The sequence below is a fragment of the Artemia franciscana genome, chromosome 1 (assembly GCF_032884065.1).
Source record: "Artemia franciscana chromosome 1, ASM3288406v1, whole genome shotgun sequence".
NCBI lineage: Eukaryota > Metazoa > Arthropoda > Branchiopoda > Anostraca > Artemiidae > Artemia > Artemia franciscana.
The window spans coordinates 31,847,763-31,866,733 of record NC_088863.1 but is presented as its reverse complement, the minus strand read 5'-3'; the positions used below and the strand labels follow the sequence as shown (position 1 = coordinate 31,866,733).

At 37.5% G+C, this 18,971-nt stretch overlaps 2 protein-coding genes across 4 annotated transcripts in view; one reads left to right on the top strand and one right to left on the bottom strand.

Moving 5' to 3' along the window:
• LOC136028679 (ATP-binding cassette sub-family F member 2-like) overlaps positions 1–18,971 on the bottom strand; it is a 335,229-nt gene that overhangs the window by 215,053 nt on the left and 101,205 nt on the right. The gene's annotated exons all lie outside the window — the stretch shown is intronic.
• LOC136028599 (CB1 cannabinoid receptor-interacting protein 1-like) overlaps positions 1–18,971 on the top strand; it is a 37,146-nt gene that overhangs the window by 4,741 nt on the left and 13,434 nt on the right. The window contains exon 1 of one of the 3 annotated variants that reach the window (XM_065706432.1): positions 6,728–6,868. The exons of the other annotated variants lie outside the window; for them this stretch is intronic. The gene's annotated coding sequence lies outside the window, so the exon portion shown is untranslated. Of the gene's footprint in view, positions 1–6,727; positions 6,869–18,971 lie in introns of those variants that run through there. 3 annotated transcript variants of the gene reach the window in all.

Sequence of the window (18,971 nt, the reverse complement as noted above, 5' to 3'; positions counted from 1 at the left end):
CTCCCATTACAAATTCTCGAAGGAAAGTTCCCCCAGCATATCTCCTCTTCTCAACCCCTCCCCCAAACCAAAAAAAATCCTCCTGAAAACGCCTGTATACTTCCCAATAACCATTACTATATGTAAGCACGGGTCAAAGTTTGTAACTTGTTGCCCCTCCCACGGGGACTGTGGGGGAGTAAGTCGTCCCAAAGACATAGTTATAAGGTTTTTCGACTACGCTGAATAAAATGGCAATCTCAGAATTTTGATCCGTTGACTTTGGGAAAATAATTAGCGTGGGAGGGGGCCTAGGTGCCCTCCAATTTTTTTAGTCACTTAAAAAGGGCACTAGAACTTTTTATTTCTGTTAGAATGAGCCCTCTTGCAACATTCTAGGACAGCTGGGTCGATACGATCACCCCTGGGGAAAAAAAAACAAATAAACACGCATCCGTGATCTGCCTTCTGGCAAAAAATGCAAAATTCCACATTTTTGTAGATAGGAGCTCGAAACTTCTACAGTAGGGTTCTCTGATACGCTGAATCTGATGGTGTGATTTTCGTTAAGATTCTATGACTTTTAGGGGGCGTTTCCCCCTATTTTCTAAAATAACGCAAATTTTCTCAGGCTCGTAACTTTTGATGGGTAAGACTAAACTTGATGAAACTTATATATTTAAAACCAGCATTAAAATGCGATTCTTTTGATGTAGCTATTGGTATCAAAATTGCATTTTTTAGAGTTTTGGTTACTATTGAGCCGGGTCGCTCCTTACTACAGTTCGTTACCACGAACTGTTTGATTAAATAAAAAAAAACTAATTTTTTTAGCTGAAAGTAAGGAGCGACATTAAAACTTAAAACGAACAGAAATTACTCCGTATATGAAATGAGTTGTCTCCTCCGCAATCCCTCGCTCTTTACGCTAAAGCTTTTAATTGTTTTAAAAAGTAGGATTGTGGCAAAGAGTCAAACTTTAGCGTAAAGAGCGAGGGATTGCGGAGGGGACAACTCATTTCATATACGGAGTAATTTCTGTTCGTTTTAAGTTTTAATGTCGCTCCTTACTTTCAGTTAAAAAAATTAGTTTCTTTTTATTTAATTTCTGAACGTTTTGAATTAATACATGTTTGGTTTTGGCTCTCCGCACATAAATTATTAAAATGAAATTTGTATATTAATTCTTTTTTTGGCTAAATGGCTTTCTCTTAGTTTTGATCAGACGATTTTGAGAAATAAGGGGTGGAGAAGGAGGCCTATTTGCCCTCCAATTCTTCGGTTACTTAAAAAGGCAACCAGAACTTTTAATTTTTAACGAACGTTTTTATTAGTAAAAAATATACGTAACTTAAGAATTAACTTACGTAACAAACTTTCATAACCTTATATTTTTATTATGTATACGAGGGGGTTTGTACCCTCGTTAATACCTCGCTCTTTACACTAAATCGTAAGTTTTGTCCCAATTCTTTAAGAATGACCCCCGAATCAGAAAGGCCGTAGAATAAATAGTTGAAATTACTAAAAATACTTTAGCATAAAGAGCAAGGTATTTATCTCCTCCTAAATACCTCGCTCTTTATGCTAAAGTATTTTTAGAACCCCTCATTTGCGTAATAATCTCTGTTCGTTTCAAGTTTCAATGCTAATTCTTCCTTTCATTTGAAAAAAAATGTTTTCATGTTTATTTTTCAATGTTTTCTTTTAGTTATGCTAGAGGATCCTGCGCCCTTGTCATTGAATTTTTCTTCCCCCATGACAGATTCCTCCAAGGAAAGATCCTCCAACATTGCCCCCTCTCCTCAGCCCCACCCCCAAACAAAATAAAGTCCCCCTGAAAACGTCTGTACACTTCCCAATAACCATTACTATATGTAAACACTGGTCAAAATTTGTAACTTGCAGCCCCTCCCCCAGGGATTGTGGGGGAGCAAGTCATCCCCAAAGACATAGTTATTATGGTTTTCGACTATGCTGAACAAAATGGCTATCTCAAAATTTTGATCCGTTGACTTTGGGAAGAAAATTAGCGTGGGAGGGGGCCTAGAAGCCCTCCAATTTTTTCGGTCACTTAAAAAGGGCATTAGAACTTTTTTATTTCCGTTAGAATGAGCCCTCTTGCGGGATTCTAGGACCAATTGGTCGATACGATGACCCTTGGGGAAAAGAAAAAAAAAACAAAAAACAAATAAATACACACCCGTGATTTGTCTTCTGGCAAAAAATACAAAATTCCACATTTTTGTAGATAGGAGCTTGAAACTTCTACAGTAGGGTTCTCTGATACGCTGGATCTGATGGTGTCATTTTCGTTAAGATCCTACGACTTTTAGAGGGTGTTGCCCCCTATTTTCTTAAATAAGGCAAATTTTCTCAGGCTCGTAACTTTTGATGGGTAAGACTAAACTTGATGAAACTTATATATTTAAAATCAGCATTAAAATGCGATTCTTTTGATGTGGCTATTGATATCAAAATTCAATTTTTTAGAGTTTTGGTTACTATTGAGCCGGGTCGCTCCTTAATACAGTTCGTTACCACGAACTGTTCGATTATGGAAGTTACAGCGTATAGTTATGCCCAGTATATTAGATAATCAAATATTTATAAGCCTGCCACGTGCTGAGTGCCGGAGCCCGGTACTATGTATAGCGCAGTTGTCTTTTTCCAAAAAAAAAGTATTTTTTTTTAATATATACCGATTCAGGAATGGTAGTTGTTACTCAAGTTAAAGTCAAATATAATTTTCTATCACGAAAATAAATTTAGCAGATTTTTGGAAAAGACCCTGCAGCCTCTTGAAAATGGCACCAGATCGAAATAAAAAGTATACCGCCTAAAACCCTTGACTGGAAGTTTACATCCCCTCCACAAGCACAATGTTTTTCTATTAGATAACCCTATGCATATAGTAACGCATAATTAGTTAGAAATGGCTATTTCTCTCACTTGCTACTTTTTTTTAGTTTTTTTTTTATTATTATTAATTTCTAACATATAATTCACCTTTTCATTCGTCTGTTTTATACTTTCAGTAAAGCACTAGTCATTTTTACATCACGGCATGGATTGAGGGGTGATAATTTATGTTTGTTTTCAGTTTAAAGTTCGTCCTTTAATTTCATCGCCAAAACATTGTTTTTTCTATTAATCTGTGAAGCAAAAAAAAAATGGAAGATAGCAAAAAAAGCAAGCCAATATAGATCTACCCATCAAACTTCTATATTCTTTTATTTTTATCATGTATATGAGGGGGTTTGTACCCTTGTTAATACCTTTGCGCTAAAGCTTCAAGCTTAAAGCTTAAGTAATTCTGAAAAATTAGAAAAAATGAAGTATTTTTAACTTACGAACGGTTGATCGGATCTCAATGAAATTTGATGTTTAGAAGGATATAGTGTCTTAGAGCTCTTATTTTAGATCCCGACCGGATTTGGTGACATTGGGGGGGGAGAGTTGGGAGGGGGAAACCTAAAACTTGGAAAACACTTAGAGTGGAGGGATCGGGATGAAACATGGTGGGAAAAATAAACACAAGTCCTAGATAGATGATTGACATAAACGGAACGGATCCGCTTTCTTTGGGGTAGTCTGGGGGTTATTTCTGGAAAACTAAAAAAAATGAGGTATTTTTAACTTACGAACGGGTGACCGGATGTCAATGAAATTTGATATTTAGAAGGATATCGTGGCTCAGAGCTCTTATTTGAAACCCGACCGGATCTGGTAACATTGGGGGGGGGGGGAGTTGCGAGGGGGAAACCTAAAACTTGGAAAACACTTAGAGTGGATGGATCGGGATGAAACTTGGTGGGAAAAATAATCACGAGTCCTAGATACATGATTGACATAACCGGAACGGATCCGCTCTCTTTGGGGTAGTCGGGGGAGGGGTTAATTCTGAAAAATTAGAAAAAATGAGATATTTTAACTTACGAAAGGGTGATCGGATCTCAATGAAATTTGATATTTAGAAGGATATTATGTCTCAAAGTTCTTATTTTAAATCCTGACCGGATCTGGTGACATTGGGGGAAGTCTGGGGTGGGGGAACCTAAAATCATGGAAAACGCTTAGATTGGAGGGTTCAGGATGAAACTTGGTGGGAAAAATAAGCAGAAGTCTTACATAAGTGATTTACATAATTGGAACGGATCCACTCTATTGGGAGGGGGGTTAATTCTGAAAAATAAGAACAAATGACGTATTTTTAACTTACGAAGGAGTGATCGGATCTTCATGAAATTTCCTATCTAGAAGGACCTCGTAACTCAGATCTCTTATTTTAAATCTCAACCGGATCAAGCGTAATAGGGGGGGGGGGCAGTTGGGGGACCGGAAATCTTAGAAAATACTTAAAGGGGTGAGATCAGGATGAAACTGGATGGGAAGAATAGAAACCTGTCTAAGATTCGTGACTAATATAACCGGACCGGATCTGCTATCTGTTGGAATTGGGGGAGGGGTAATTTTGAAAACTGAGGTATTTGTAACTTACGAAAGAGTGACCAGATCTTAATGAAATTTGATATTTAGAAGGATCTTGTGCTTTAAAGTTCTAATTTTGAATTCCGACCAGATCCTGTGACATTGGGGGGAGTTTTAGGGGGAAACCCGAATTCTTGGAAAACGTGAAAATTGGGGTATTTTTATCTTACGAATAGATGATCGGATCTTAATGAAATTTGATTTTTAGAAGGAATTCATGTCTCAGAGCTCTTATTTCAAATCCCGACCAGATCTTTTGACATTGGGGGGAGTTAGAAGGGGAAATCTTGGAAAAACACTTGGAGTGGAGGAATCGGGATGAAGCTTGGTTGATAGAATAAACAAATGTCCTTGATACGTGATTGACAGAATCGTACTGGATTCGCTCTCTTTGGGGGAGTTGGGGGGAGGGGTTCAGTGATTTAGCGAGTTTGGTGCTTCTGGATGTGCTAGGACGATAAAAATTGGTAGGCGTGTCAGGGAGCTGCACAATTTGACTTGATAAAGTCGTTTTCCCAGATTCGACCATCTGGGGGGCTAAAGGGAGAGGAAAAATTAGAACAAATCAGGTATTTATAACTTACGAGTGGGTGATCGGATCTTAATGAATTTTGATATTTAGAAGGACATCGTGACTCAGAGCTCTTATTTTAAATCCTGACCGGCATTAAGCCTCTTATTTTCCTTTTTAAATCAATCTATTGATTCATAGAATTTTGTTAGAGCTCATACCCTATGATCTCTTGGCTCTTAGCTCTTCTTGCCTCGTCACAAGTTCCATATGAGCTCTTAGCTCTTGTTTTTTTTATAGTAACGCTAGAAAATCCTGCGCCCCCTTCATTGAATTTCTCATCCCCATATTCCTCCAAGGAAAGATCCTCCCAAATAGTCCTCCCCCTCACCCTCCCCCCAGAAACAAAAAAACTGAAAACGTCTGTACACTTCCCAATATTCATTACTGTATGTAAACACTGGTCAAAGTTTGTAACTTGCAGCCCCTCTCCCAGGGACTGTGGGGGAGTAAGTCATCCCCAAAGACATAGTTATTATGGTTTCGACTATGCTGAACAAAATGGCTATCTCAAAATTTTGATCCGTTGACTTTGGGGAAAAAGGGGTGTGAGAGGGGGCCTAGGTGCCCTCCAGTTTTTTTGGTCACTTAAAAAGGGCACTAGAACTTATAATTTCCGTTAGAATGAGCCCTCTTGCGACATTCTACGACCACTTGGTCGATAAGATGACCCCTGGGGAAAAGAAAAAAAAATAAACACGCACTCGTGATCGGTCTTCTGGTAAAAAATACGAAGTTCCACATTTTTGTAGATAGGAGCTTGAAACTTTTGCAATAGGTTTCTCTGATACGCTGAATGCGATGATGTGATTTTCGTTAAGATTGTATGACTTTTAGGGGGTGTTTCCCTCTATTTTCCAAAATACGGCAAATTTTCTCAGGCTCGTAACTTTTGATGACAAAGACTAAATTTGATGGAACTTATATATTTAAAACCAGCATGAAAATCCGATTCTTTTGATGTATCTTTTAGTATCAAAATTCCGTTTTTTTAGAGCTTGGTTTGCTATTAAGCCGGGTCGCTCCTTACTACAGTTCGCTACCACGAACTGTTTGACAAGGTTCTCGGATATGCTGAATCTGATGATGTAATTTTCAATAAGGATCCTTGACTTTTAGGGGGTATTCTCTCTCTTTTTCAAAATCAGGCAAATTTTTGTCAGGCTCGCAACTTTTGATGAGTAAAACTAAACTTAATTATATGCATATATTTGGAATCAACATAATATGCCGATTCTTTTGAATATCTATTGATATCAAAATTCTGTTTTTAGAGTTTTGGTTACTATTCAGCTGCATCGCTCCTTACTTACAGTTCTTTGCCAGAAATGTTAATATATATATATATATATATATATATATATATATATATGTATATAGTTTTATAGTACTACTAGCCTGTATCGCTCCTTACTTAAAGTTTGTTATCACGAACTGTTTGATTCAAATCATCTCTTGACGTGAAATCCTGTCAATGGCTCTTATTTTGTCATTAAAGAAGCTTAAAAACCTTGGATTGACTTTCACGTTAAGGTAAATGGTCAGTCTAAGGTAAAAGACATCTAAGAAATCTTCGAAATAAAACTGGCGAAAAGTTTACCATACCTCTTAAACAATGACTGACCAGGAGGCTAGTAGCTCAAAAATGCTTGAAAGTTGCTGTCGCGCAGAAATTTGGAGTTGAATGGATAGTACTGTTTGTGAGACGATAGGAAAATTCAGTATTATTAGTCTTGAGGCTCTGAATGTTAACTTTGAGAGAGTTGAGAATACTCGTGGATTTTTCTCCGAATTCGCAAATTTTTTTTTTAAATAAAAACGAAACAGGTATAACTATTTTTTTTTTCTTTTTACCTAAAACTTTTAACTTCTGTCTAAAAGTCTCTTTTTTTCCTTTTTTGTTCCCTGGTACTTGCTTAATCCTGCTTGGTATTGAGATAAGAACTTTGAGATTAAAATTTTTCTAGGCTACTTGGAAGGATAGATAAGTATTTATTTGAGGTCAAAACTCAAATATCACAGCCACAGGGCCGATTTTCCTATGTTAAATGAGTTGCCCATTACTTGCAGATAGGCTTTTGTAGAAAAGATGTGCACGTTTGGTTTTTGTTGTCAGATGTATTTGGAATTCTAAGGGATCGGTTGCTAGGCCTTGATTTCAAAGATTTCCAGAGGTTACTGCTTAAACGACACCCGTATCTCTGTTCACCAAAATATGTTAGTGCACCTCAGTTTTTATGGCACTTGGTATTAACCAAGTGACATATAGCAATCGCAAATTCTGTCCGTCTGTCGGTCCCGGTTTTGCTACTTCATGCACTTCCAGGTAAGCTAGGACGATGAAATTTGGCAGGCGTATCAGGGACCAGACCAGATTAAATTAGAAATAGTCGTTTTCCCGATTTGACCATCTGGGTGGGAGTTGGGGGCCCGTTAATTCAGAAAGAATAGAAAAATTGAAGTATTTTTAACTTACGAACGGTTGATTAGATCTTAACGAAATTTAATGTTTGGAAGGATATCGTGTCTCAGAGTTGTTATTTTAAATCCCAACTGGATCTGGTGACATTGGGGGGGGAGTTGGGAGGGGGAAACCTAAAATATTAGAAAACACTTAGAGTGGAGGGATCGGGATGAAACTGGTAGGAAATATAAGCACAAGTCCTAGATATATGATTGAAATAACCGGAACGGATCCGCTCTCTTTGGGGTAGTTGGGGGGGGGTTAATTCTGAAAAACTAGAAAAAATGAGGTATGTTTAACTTAAGAACGGGCGATCGGATCTCAATGGAATTTGATATTTAGAAGGGCATCGTGTCTCAGAGCTCTTATTTTAAATCCTGAACAAGTCTGGTGACATTGGGGGGGAGTTGGGAGGGGGAAACATAAAACTTGGAAAACACTTAGAGTGGAGGGATCGGGATGAAACTTGGTGGGAAAAATAAGCACAAGTCCTAGATACATGATTGACATAATCGGAACGGATCTGATCTCTTGGGGGTAGTTGGGGGGGGTAATTCTGAAAAATTAGAAAAAATGAGGTATTTTTAACTTACGAACGGGTGATCGAATCTCAATGAAATTTGATATTTAGAAGAACATCGTGTCTCAGAGCTCTCATTTTAAATCCAGAACAGATCTGGTGACATTGGGGGGGGAGTTGGGAGGGGGAAACCTAAAATCATGGAAAAGACTTAGAGTGGAGGGATCGAGATGAAACTTGGTGGGAAAAGTAAGCACAAGTCCTAGATACATGATTGACATAACCGGAACGGATCCGCTCTCTTTGGGGTAGTTGGGGGGGGGGGTTCATGTTTATTTTTTCATGGTTTTTATGGCACTTGGTATTAACCAAGTGACATATAGCGATCGCAAATTCTGTCTGTCTGTCGGTCCCGGTTTTGCTACTTTAGGCACTTCCAGGTAAGCTAGGACGATGAAATTTGGCAAGCGTATCAGGGACCGGACCAGATTAAATAAATTATTCTGAAAATTAGAAAAAATGAGGTATTTTTAACTTACAAACGGATGATCGGATCTCAAGGAAATTTGATATTTAGAAGTATATCGTGTCTCAAAGCTTTTATTTTAAGTCCCGACGGGATCTGGTGACATTTGGGGGATTTTGGGGTGGCGGAACCTAAAATCATGGAAAACGCTTAGATTGGAGGGATCGGGATGAAACTTGGTGATGAAAATAATCAGAAGTCTTAGATACGAGATTTACATAATTGGAACGGATCCGCTCTATTGCGGGGGGGTGAGTTAATTTTGGAAAAATTAGAAAAAATGGCGTATTTTTAACTTACGAAGGAGTGATCAGATCTTCGTGAAACTTCATATTTAGAAGGACCTCGTGACTCAGATCTCTTATTTTAAATCTCAAGCGGGTCCAGCGTAATTGGGGGGGGGCAGTTGAGGAGAACCGGAAATCTTAGAAAATACTTAAAGCGGTGAGATCAGGATGAAACTGGATGGGAAGAATAAAAACCTGTCTAAGACACGTGACTGACATAATCGGACCGGATCTGCTCTCTTTGGTGGAGTTGGGGGGGGGGGGTTAATTTTGAAAATTGAGGTATTTGTAACTTACGAAAGGGTGACCAGATCTTAATGAAATTTGATATCTAGAAGGGTCTTGCGCTTTAAAGCTCTAATTTTAAATTCCGACCAGATCCTGTTGACATTGGGAAATTGGGGTATTTTTATTTTACGAATAGGTGATCCGATCGTAATGAAATTTGATATTTAGAAGGAATTCATGTCTCAGAGCTCTTATTTCAAATCCCGACCATATATTTTGACATTGGGGGGAGTTGGAGGGGGAAATCTTGGAAAACACTTGGAGTGGAGGAATCGGGATGAAGCTTGGTGGATAGAATAAGCAAATGTCCTTGATACGTGATTGACGGAATCGTACTGGATTCGCTCTCTTTGGGGGAGTTGGGGGGAGGGGTTCAGTGATTTGGCAAGTTTGGTGCTTCTGGACGTGCTAGGACGATGAAAATTGGTAGGCGGGTCAGGGAGCTGTACAATTGACTTGATAAAGTCGTTTTCCTAGATTCGACCATCTGGGGGGCTAAAGGGGGAGGAAAAATTAGAATTTTTTTTAGTTATTTATAACATACGAGTGGGTGATAGGATCTTAATGAATTTTGATATTTAGAAGGACATCGTGACTCAGAGCTCTTATTTTAAATCCTGACCGGCATTAAGCCTCTTATTTTCCTTTTAAATCAATCTATTGATTCGTAGAATTTTGCTAGAGCTCATACCATATGATCTCTTGGCTCTTAGCTCTTCTTGCCTTGTCACAAGTGCCATATGAACTCTTAGCTCTTGTTAAAATAGGTCTTCGGCAATATCCTGGGATTATTTTGGATTTTCTAGTCAAAATTTAAGGAGTGCTGGGGGAGGACAAGGAGAATTCAAATTTAATGTTAAGGGGGAGGGGGTAGAATTTGTTTGTTTCTCATCTGGCTAAATCTTTTCAGTATATATTCACAATTAGCTAACAAGGAAAATCGAAAAACACCATGTGTCGCCAGGTTATCAAAATACGGTATTTGCAAGATCTCAGGAACGGCTAGAAGGATCAAGTTAAAACTTGCTGGGAGTGTTTGGGGGCATGTGAATCTAGGATTCTGACAAGAAGAGAAGGTGGCTAAAATTGTTTCCGATTTGTTTGTAAGTTTTGGAGGCTAGAAGCCCCTAAAGGGACCAGAATTTATTATGGCGAAGCAATGATATAGCTCGAAAGACCGTATGCGCACAGTGGTTATCAAAATAGCATATTACCAATATTTCGGTACGGCTTGGGAATAAAATTGAATTTTTCAGAGAGCATTGATAAATCAATTAGACTTCGAATTTTGACTTGGAAGAGGCGGGTGGAGATAAATCCAGAGACGCTAGATGTATCCAGGCTATAAAAAAAGGCGTGTCTACAATATCTGAAAAGCAGATTGAGGAATCAAGTCGGATCTTTTAGAGGATAAAGGGACCGAAGAATTTGTTGCCTTCGATCAAACTAAAAACAATTGCACTATAAGCCTCTTTGGAACTTAAAATCTGTTTACGATCTAGTTGTGAGATAAGTCAGATTCATAAAAATGTTGTTCTCGATTCTTCTAAACATTTTGCACAATGAGCTTTTGTGGGAATTTTGTGCACAAAGAAGTTGAAAGAGGAATCAAAAGACAATACGTGAACCAAGTTTACCAAAATAGCGTTCTCGCAGTATCTTGTGAAGGGTTTGGGGTTTGAATTAAAACCTTCAGAGAGTATTGGGGCTGCATATGGGGACCTCATATTTTTTTTTCTTGTGAAATGACAGATAGAGGCCCATTTTTTTTTTCTTTTATTCCCCTGTGGGACATTTATCAGGGTGGAGTATTAAGGTAAATAAAACGACATAAAATTTGAGGAGGAGGAGGTTAAGGGTGTTTTAAAATGCTTCCTTGTTGCAGCAATGAAATGGCAGAAAAAAAATTGTTTCTGAAATGTTGGTCTACCTGGAAAAGGGACTATCTCATCTGAAGGCTCATGACTTATATCTTTGTGTGCCCTATAAACAGAACAAACTTTGAAAACAATTTTATTTGCCTAAAAATGGTGTGAAAAAATTTCCACTTACGAACCATTGTTTTGTTCTTCAAGACTTCCGGTCATACCATTCGAGATGACTAAAATATTCGTAACGCCTAAAAATAAGGTCAAAAATTTTGTGTCACCGATCGGTTTGAAAATCACACTCATAAGATTCCGTAAGTAGATTCATATGACTGGCTCTAGCTTACTAGGCAAATGAAACCAAAGAGGGAAAAATATTTAGGGGGGTATGGCTTTTAATAATGCTTGATACCCCTAAATAGGCCAAATAATTTTTTTCTAATCGTCTTGAAAATGTCAGTAGAAGTCATTTGGGCCAATAGAACCTTAATAAGGAAATAATTTTGTGTAAAACCTTCGGTTCTAACTAGTCGTTGCGTAAATAATTCCTTTCTTTTTTGCTAATCCACTTAATAATTAAAGGGCACGTAAACTAGACAAGGTGAAGGGAACCTCAATTAAAACAGAAACAAATCTGGCTACTGCCCCTCCCCCCTTTGCTCTCCCTTTTTTAAGAGAATAAAACATAACTGTTCTTGTGAATTATCCTAAAATGCATTTATTAAAACTAACTAAAAGTTACATAAAAAAAGAAAATGGAAAGGCTTTTAATATAATGGTAGATGAAGATAAGTATTTTTGTATGCCTAAAAGATGTGGCTAGGATGTCATTAGTCCTATAGATGACCAAAAATTATGCAGATCTTCAATCTTATTTATTAACACTCTTTCCGTATCCAGCCTGAATTTTATAGCCAAATTTATTCCACGAAACTATGGCTGATTGAACATTTGTACAAAATGGTCTAATTTTATCTAAGTTCAAATTTCGCGTTATAGTTTGTCAGCAGCAATCTGAAAAAAAAACGTTACAGTTATTCCTATAGTAACCCATAATAAAACGATCTCAACGAAATATAAACAGAAATAGTTTCAAAAACTTTTGCTTACCAAAAAATTGAAGTGCCAGACTGAAAACTAAAACGAGCTGAAATAAAAACATATGGTTAGTCAAACTTAATACAAACGGAAACAAAAATGAAATAATGAGATAAAATAAAAAAATAATATGTACTACAATGGATGAATAGATAAAAACCAAAACAATCAGAAATGAAATAATTTCCTTGACCTTTCTCGGCAATTGAACAAGATTACTGTTGTTATATCGAAATTATTTTGGTTTTATGCCTTCCTTTCTGTGGAAGCATTGGTGGTTCTGGCCTCTTGTGCATCCAGGCCAAAACATTGATTAGCACCCCCGCCCTTGTATCCTAAAATTTTCATTCTAAATTCGTACAAAATTTTCATTTATTAAAACACTGTCCTATTTGTTTAAATCCGTTTTTCTTACTTTAGCCTCTGCAAAATTACCTCGTCCCAGCTGATCCCTTCTAATTCTTTGTGTTCTATGCTCATTAATGTTAAATTATTAGGCTCTCATGGCCCACAGTCGACTCGGCTTTGGTCAGTAATTGATCTGACCTTCCTTAATAATCAACGTAAATGCTGACCCTCCCAGCACGGAAGAAGTGAGGAAAGCGGTGAAAAAGCTATATTGAAAAGCGGTGAAAATGGGCTTGTTTCTGGAGTCGATGGAATCACACAACATTATCAAACAGTTCGTGGTAGCGAACTGTAGTAAGGAGCGACCCGGCTCAATAGTAACCAAAAGACTAAAAAATGGAATTTTGGTACCAATAGCTACATCAAAAGAATCGCATTTTAATGCTCATTTTAAATATATAAGTTTCATCAAGTTTGGTTTTACCCATCAAAAGTTACGAGCCTGAGAAAATTTGCGTTATTTTAGAAAATAGGGGGAAACACCCCCTAAAAGTCATAGAATCTTAACGAAAAACACACCATCAGATTCAGCGTATCAGAGAACCCTACTGTAGAAGTTTCAAGCTCCTATCTACAAAAATGTGGAATGTTATATTTTTTGCCAGAAGGCAGATCACGGATGCGTCTTTATTTGTTTTTTTTCCCAGGGGTCATCGTATCGACCCAGTTGTCCTAGAATGTTGCAAGAGGGCTCATTCTAACGGAAATAAAAAGTTCTAGTGCCCTTTTTAAGTGACCAAAAAATTGGAGGGCACCTAGGCCCCCTCCCACGCTAATTATTTTCGCAAAGTCAACGGATCAAAATTCTGAGATAGCCATTTTATTCAGCGTAGCCGAAAAACCTTATAACTATGTCTTTGGGGACGACTTACTCCCCCACAGTCCCCATGGGAGGGGTTACAAGTTCAAAACTTTGACCAGTGCTTACATATAGTAATGGTTATTGGGAAGTGTACAGGCGTTTTCAGGAGGATTTTTTGGTTGGAGGCAGGAGTTGAGAAGACGGGGATATGCTGGGGGAATTTTCCATCGAGAAATTTGTCATGGGGGAAGAAATTTTCCATAAAGGGAGCGCAGGATTTACTAGCATTACTTAAAAAAACAATGAAAAAGTTTTTTTTTCAGTTGGAAGTAAGCAGCAGCATTAAAACTTAAAACGAACAGAAATTATTACCCATATGAGGGGCTCACCTCCTCCTAATACCTCGCTCTTTACGCTAAAGTGTTTTTAGTAATTTCAACTATTTATTCTACGGCTTTTGTAATTCAGGGGTCATTCTTAATGAATTGGGACAAAATTTAAGCTTTAGTGTAAAGAGTGAGGTACTGACGAGGGGGCAAACCCCCTCATATATGTAATAAAAACATAAGAATACAAAAGTTCTTTACGTAAGCTAATTTATAAGTTACGTATATCTTTTACTTATAAAAAGATTCTAAAAAAAATAAAAGTTCTAGTTGCCTTTTTAATTAACCGAAGATCGGAGGGCAACTAGGCTTCCTCCCCCGCTCTTTTTTCTCAAAATCATTCGATCAAAATTATGAGAAAGCCATTTAGCCAAAAAAAAAAATAAATATACAAATTTTGTTTTAATTATTCCTCTGCGGAGAGCCAAAATCAAAACATGCATTGATTCAAAAACGTTCAGAAATTAAATAAAAAAACAAGTTTTTTAAATGAAAGTAAGGAGCGAAATTAAAACTTAAAACGAACAGAAATTACTCTGTATATGAAAGGGGCTTTTCCTTCTCAACGCCCCGCTCTTTACGCTAAATTTTTTTTTACTGTTTCAAAATGTAGAGTTAAGAGAAAGAGTCAAACTTTAGCGTAAAGAGCGGGGCGTTGAGAAGGAAAAGCCCCTTTCATATACGGAGTAATTTCTGTTCGTTTTAAGTTTTAATTCTTACATATCTATAGGTTTCTTTATGGAAATATATCAGCCTTGAATTGTTTTGTTCATATCATAGAGTCCGCGGAACAGCTTAATGCTGTTCCGCGGTAGCAACATCTACCGCGATAACGCGGTAATAAGGTGTACTCTTATTTTTAAGAAGTGGTGATGAAGATATGAGATAAAATGAAAATTTTGAATTTAATTTGCTAATATGTACTGTCAAATGTCCTCTCTACTTTATTTTAATAAAAATAAAACTTATAAAATTACAAAAGATTATAACTGTTAAATTATTTACTTGAAATTTCGCTCCCCTAAAACTCCTGCACCTAGGACAAGTACCACCTCTGCTCCCCTTGAAACCGTTATATCGCATTTAAATTGCGCGAAGAAGTCGTTGAAACAATTCCATATCACTTTGCTTCAATGCCAAAGTCTTTCTAATCAAGAGGAATGTTATCAGAGGAAACCGTAAATATAGTTCTCCATTAACGAAAATCTGGAAAATTTTTACATGACCACAGAAACAACCGATAAATAGGGCTTAAATGTTTTGGCTCTCTTTCATTTATCCGACAATAATAGGAGTCTGCCTTGGATATCCACATTTTTTCCAACACCTTATACACTGAGCCAAATTGTGAGCTACTTCCATTTAATAAAATTATGGTTGAAATGGGATTAGCAATCTAATAAAGAGGGAACCACTGCCCATTGTTTCAAATAAAAATGATGTCAAAGAAACTAATTTCTTATAAAAAAATGTTTTTATTCCTAGACTGAAATTTGCAATATATTATGCTTAGAAACAATTTTTGAAAGCATGAGGAGCGGAGCAGGGAAGAGGGTGACAATATTTAAAAGAAAGATTAAAGACAAGTGATTTGTATCAGAAATATTCTATCAGAATTTTCTAAAAACTTTAAAAATCTCTCAAACTCAGGGGATGGAGAGGAAGGGCGAACAGGATCAAGCGGTGTTTATTCCTGAAATTATCCCTTTTTTGTATTCACAAGTTTAGAGAGGAAACTAGCTCTAATATTCACAATCAGATTTCTCTAAGCATGGTTATAGTGATAGCTGTAACCTCGGAAACAGCATTCAAAATGACCCTTAAATACGGTGCTTCGGCTGTGTAAGTTAATTTTAAAGCTTGAAATCAGAGGAAACGCTATAACGTTGCATATAGTAAATGCTATACGGCTCCAATGTTTTTTGTTTTCCAGAGGCACTTCATATGGGAGATATCGTCGTATGAACTTCAGAGGGGGCTCATTTGATTAGAAATCGGAAGTTAAAGTGCTCTTTTTAATATTCAAAAGAGATCGGGGGCAACTAGCCCCCTGCCCTTTTCCCCTAAATATATCCGATCAAAATTTTGAGATAGCCATTTTGTTAAAAACAGTTCAAAGATCATATAACGAAAACTACGAGTTCGAAACACCCCCTTCCCCCATGAACCGGAGGCAGGTGTTGTAAGTTATGCCGTGGGGGCATATATGGTTCTTATAGAAGAGATACTCGTGTAAACTTCAGAGAGGGCTCGTTTAATTGGAAATTGAAAGTTCTAGTTCACTTTTTAAGAGTTAAAAAAGATCAGAGGGTATCTAGCCCCCCCCCATTCCACGTCCGCGGGGGAACTAAGGATTTTAGCTTGTGCCCCTGGGATATATTAGGTTTTATGGGAGAAGTGGTCGTACAAACTTTGGAGGGGACTCAAATGATTAGATATTCAAAGTTATAGCTTCCTTTTAAAGAGTCAAAAGTGATCCGATGGCAACTAGTCTCCCCCTATCAACCGTATTTTCTCCATATGCGTCCAATCGATTTCTTATGTAGCCGTTTTGTTCAAAATTGACCAAAAATCATATTTCAAAAACTCAAGAACCTAGGGGCAAGTGTTGTAAGTTACGCCCTCGGGCATGTAAAGTTTTTATGGAAGAGATAGTAGTATAAACTTTAGAGGGAGGTCATTTGACTGTAAATAGAAATTTCTAGTGCCCTTTTTAAGAATCAAAATTGATGAAAGGACAACTAACCCCCCCCCCCCAAGGCCCTTTTTCCCCAAAAACATCCCATCAAAATTTTGAGATAGCTGTTTTGTTCAAAACAGTGTAAAGATAAAATAACGAAAAGTCTGGGTTTGACACAACCCCCCAGAGCTAGAAGAAGTTGTAATTGAAGTGTTGTAATTTATGCACCGGGGCATAAAAGTTTTTTATATAAGAGGTGGTAGTATAAGCTTCAGAGGTGGCTCATTTCATCGGTATTTGAAAGTTCTAGTTTCCTTTTAAGAGTCAAAAGAGAACGGAGGGACTACCCCTCCTCCTCACACACAAGCTATTTTTCCCAAACGCATTCAGTCAAAATTTTTGGATAGTCATTTTTTTTAAGTCCAACAATCAGATAACAAAAGCTTTGGGGTCAAAATGTCCTCCCCCAGAGCTTGGGTGAAGGGTTGTAAATTATGCCCAGAAGCATATAAAGTTCCGATGGAAGAGATAAAATTTGGAGGGGGGGGACTCAAAATACTGGAAATTTAAAGTTCTAGTTCCCTTTTTGAGTAATCTGATGGCAACTAACCCTCCACCAACCATTTTTTCCCCTAAATGTGTCTAATCAAACTTTTAAGGTTTTCATTTTGTCCAAAATAGACCAAAGATCATATAATAAATCTCCGAGGTTTACACAGCCCTCAGAACCCGGGGGCAAGTGTTCTAAATTATGCAACGGGGGCATATAAGGTTTTTATGAAAGGAATGATAGTATGTAACTTGGTCAGGAGCTCATTCTATTGGAGGTTGAAAGTTCAAGCTCCCTTTTCAAGATTCAAAGTGACTGGAAGGCTCCTATCCCTCATGTCTTTTTACCCCAATGCCATCCGATTGAATTTTTCATATAACCATTTTGTTAAAGTAAGTCAAAAGATCAGATAACCAAAAGTCCAGGGTCAGCACAGCCCCCAGAGCCTTGGGGCAAGTATAGTATGTTTGGTCCGGGTGGCATATAAGGTTCTTATGCGAGGCTTTTGAAAATAGTTCAAAGATCATATAAACCAAACCCCCAACCCCATTCAAAAAACTTATGAATGATATTTTATTCCCAAATTTAAGCGAGCTGACCCCTGGCCTTCTCTGCGTGAAGCGACCCCCCTCCATTCCTCCTAAAAAATTGTTAAAGATATTTATTCTAAAAATTATGGCAACTCACTCCTGTCCCTTCATGCCCCCCCCTTCCCAAAATAAGAAAAAGACAAACAACTTATTAACAATATTTTATTCCAAAACTGATGGGAGCTGATCCCTGATCCTTCATGGAACATACCCCTATCTTCTCCCTAAATATTAATCAATCATAAAATAATAGGGACTGACCCCTGGCTTTCCCTCCATGGTCAGACCCACCCACCCCCCCCCCCCCCCGACAAAAAATCAACTTATTAATGATATTTGATTCCAAAAATCATAGGAGCCGACCCCTGCCCTTCCCTCCATACCTCCCCCAACCAAAAACTCATTAACGATATTCTATCCCAAAAATCATAAGAATTCAGTTTAATTTTACTAGCTCTTTTCAGGACTGTTCAAGACACCTATATTCTTCACTACAAATAAGAGTATGGCTACTGTCTGTTTCCCTAACGGTAAAAGCGTAAGGCCTACAGCGTATTTGGCGCATTGCTAGAATAAATTATATAACAAATATTTTCTTTTGCTCTTACTACAACATTGAAAATAAAATAAAAATTGTAGTGAAACCAGGCCAGGATTTACCAGTACCTCAACTAGGCCCTGTGGCTTTCACTATTCCCAAAATTTTGAGGATTTCCCGAAGATTTTGCGAAAACAGATCGACAAAACGCTTGGGTCTAGAAGCGTCGAATCTTTAAATCTGGCCCGGGGTAAAACATAGTCTTGAGGTGGTGAGTTTCCAGACATTATCATTATATATCAAATATTAAGTTTAATATTATTAGTTCTGGTCGAAACTATTAATTTAGTTTGGAATAATAAATTATTTTGAAATAGGGAATTTTGAAAACCTTGAAACCTTGGCAATCGAAAACGAACAGAAATTAATTTAAAAAAAAATCCGAATAAGAAGTTCTCTTATAACTCCGCCTGTGAAGATCCTTGCCTTTCGGGGTTTTGATGAGCAGCCTGTCCCAAGCCAGGAAAGAAGGAGGGTTGGGTGATAGGTTAATACCCTATCCCTGTAAAAATTTACTGATTCATAAAATGAAAACGAAAAGCCTCGGACCCAATTTGATCTCATCCAAAACGACTTCCAACCGTTCCTGGACAGAATTTTGTATAACAAACCGACGTTTTGAAACGTATAACGTCTCTCAGTTTTGAATGTCCACACTGTGAACCCTGATACGCAACCTGGTCGCATGGAAGGTGTTATAAGAACTCTTCAAACATGTATTTTTGACATAGTGGCCTTATTTGAAGCTAGATTGACAGGTTTTTGGATCTATTGTAGTTGATGACTATGAAGTTTTCTTTTTTGGTACAGGAAAGAAGCGTGAAGCTAAAGTTGGTAATAGCCATAGTTATACCTGGAAGTGATT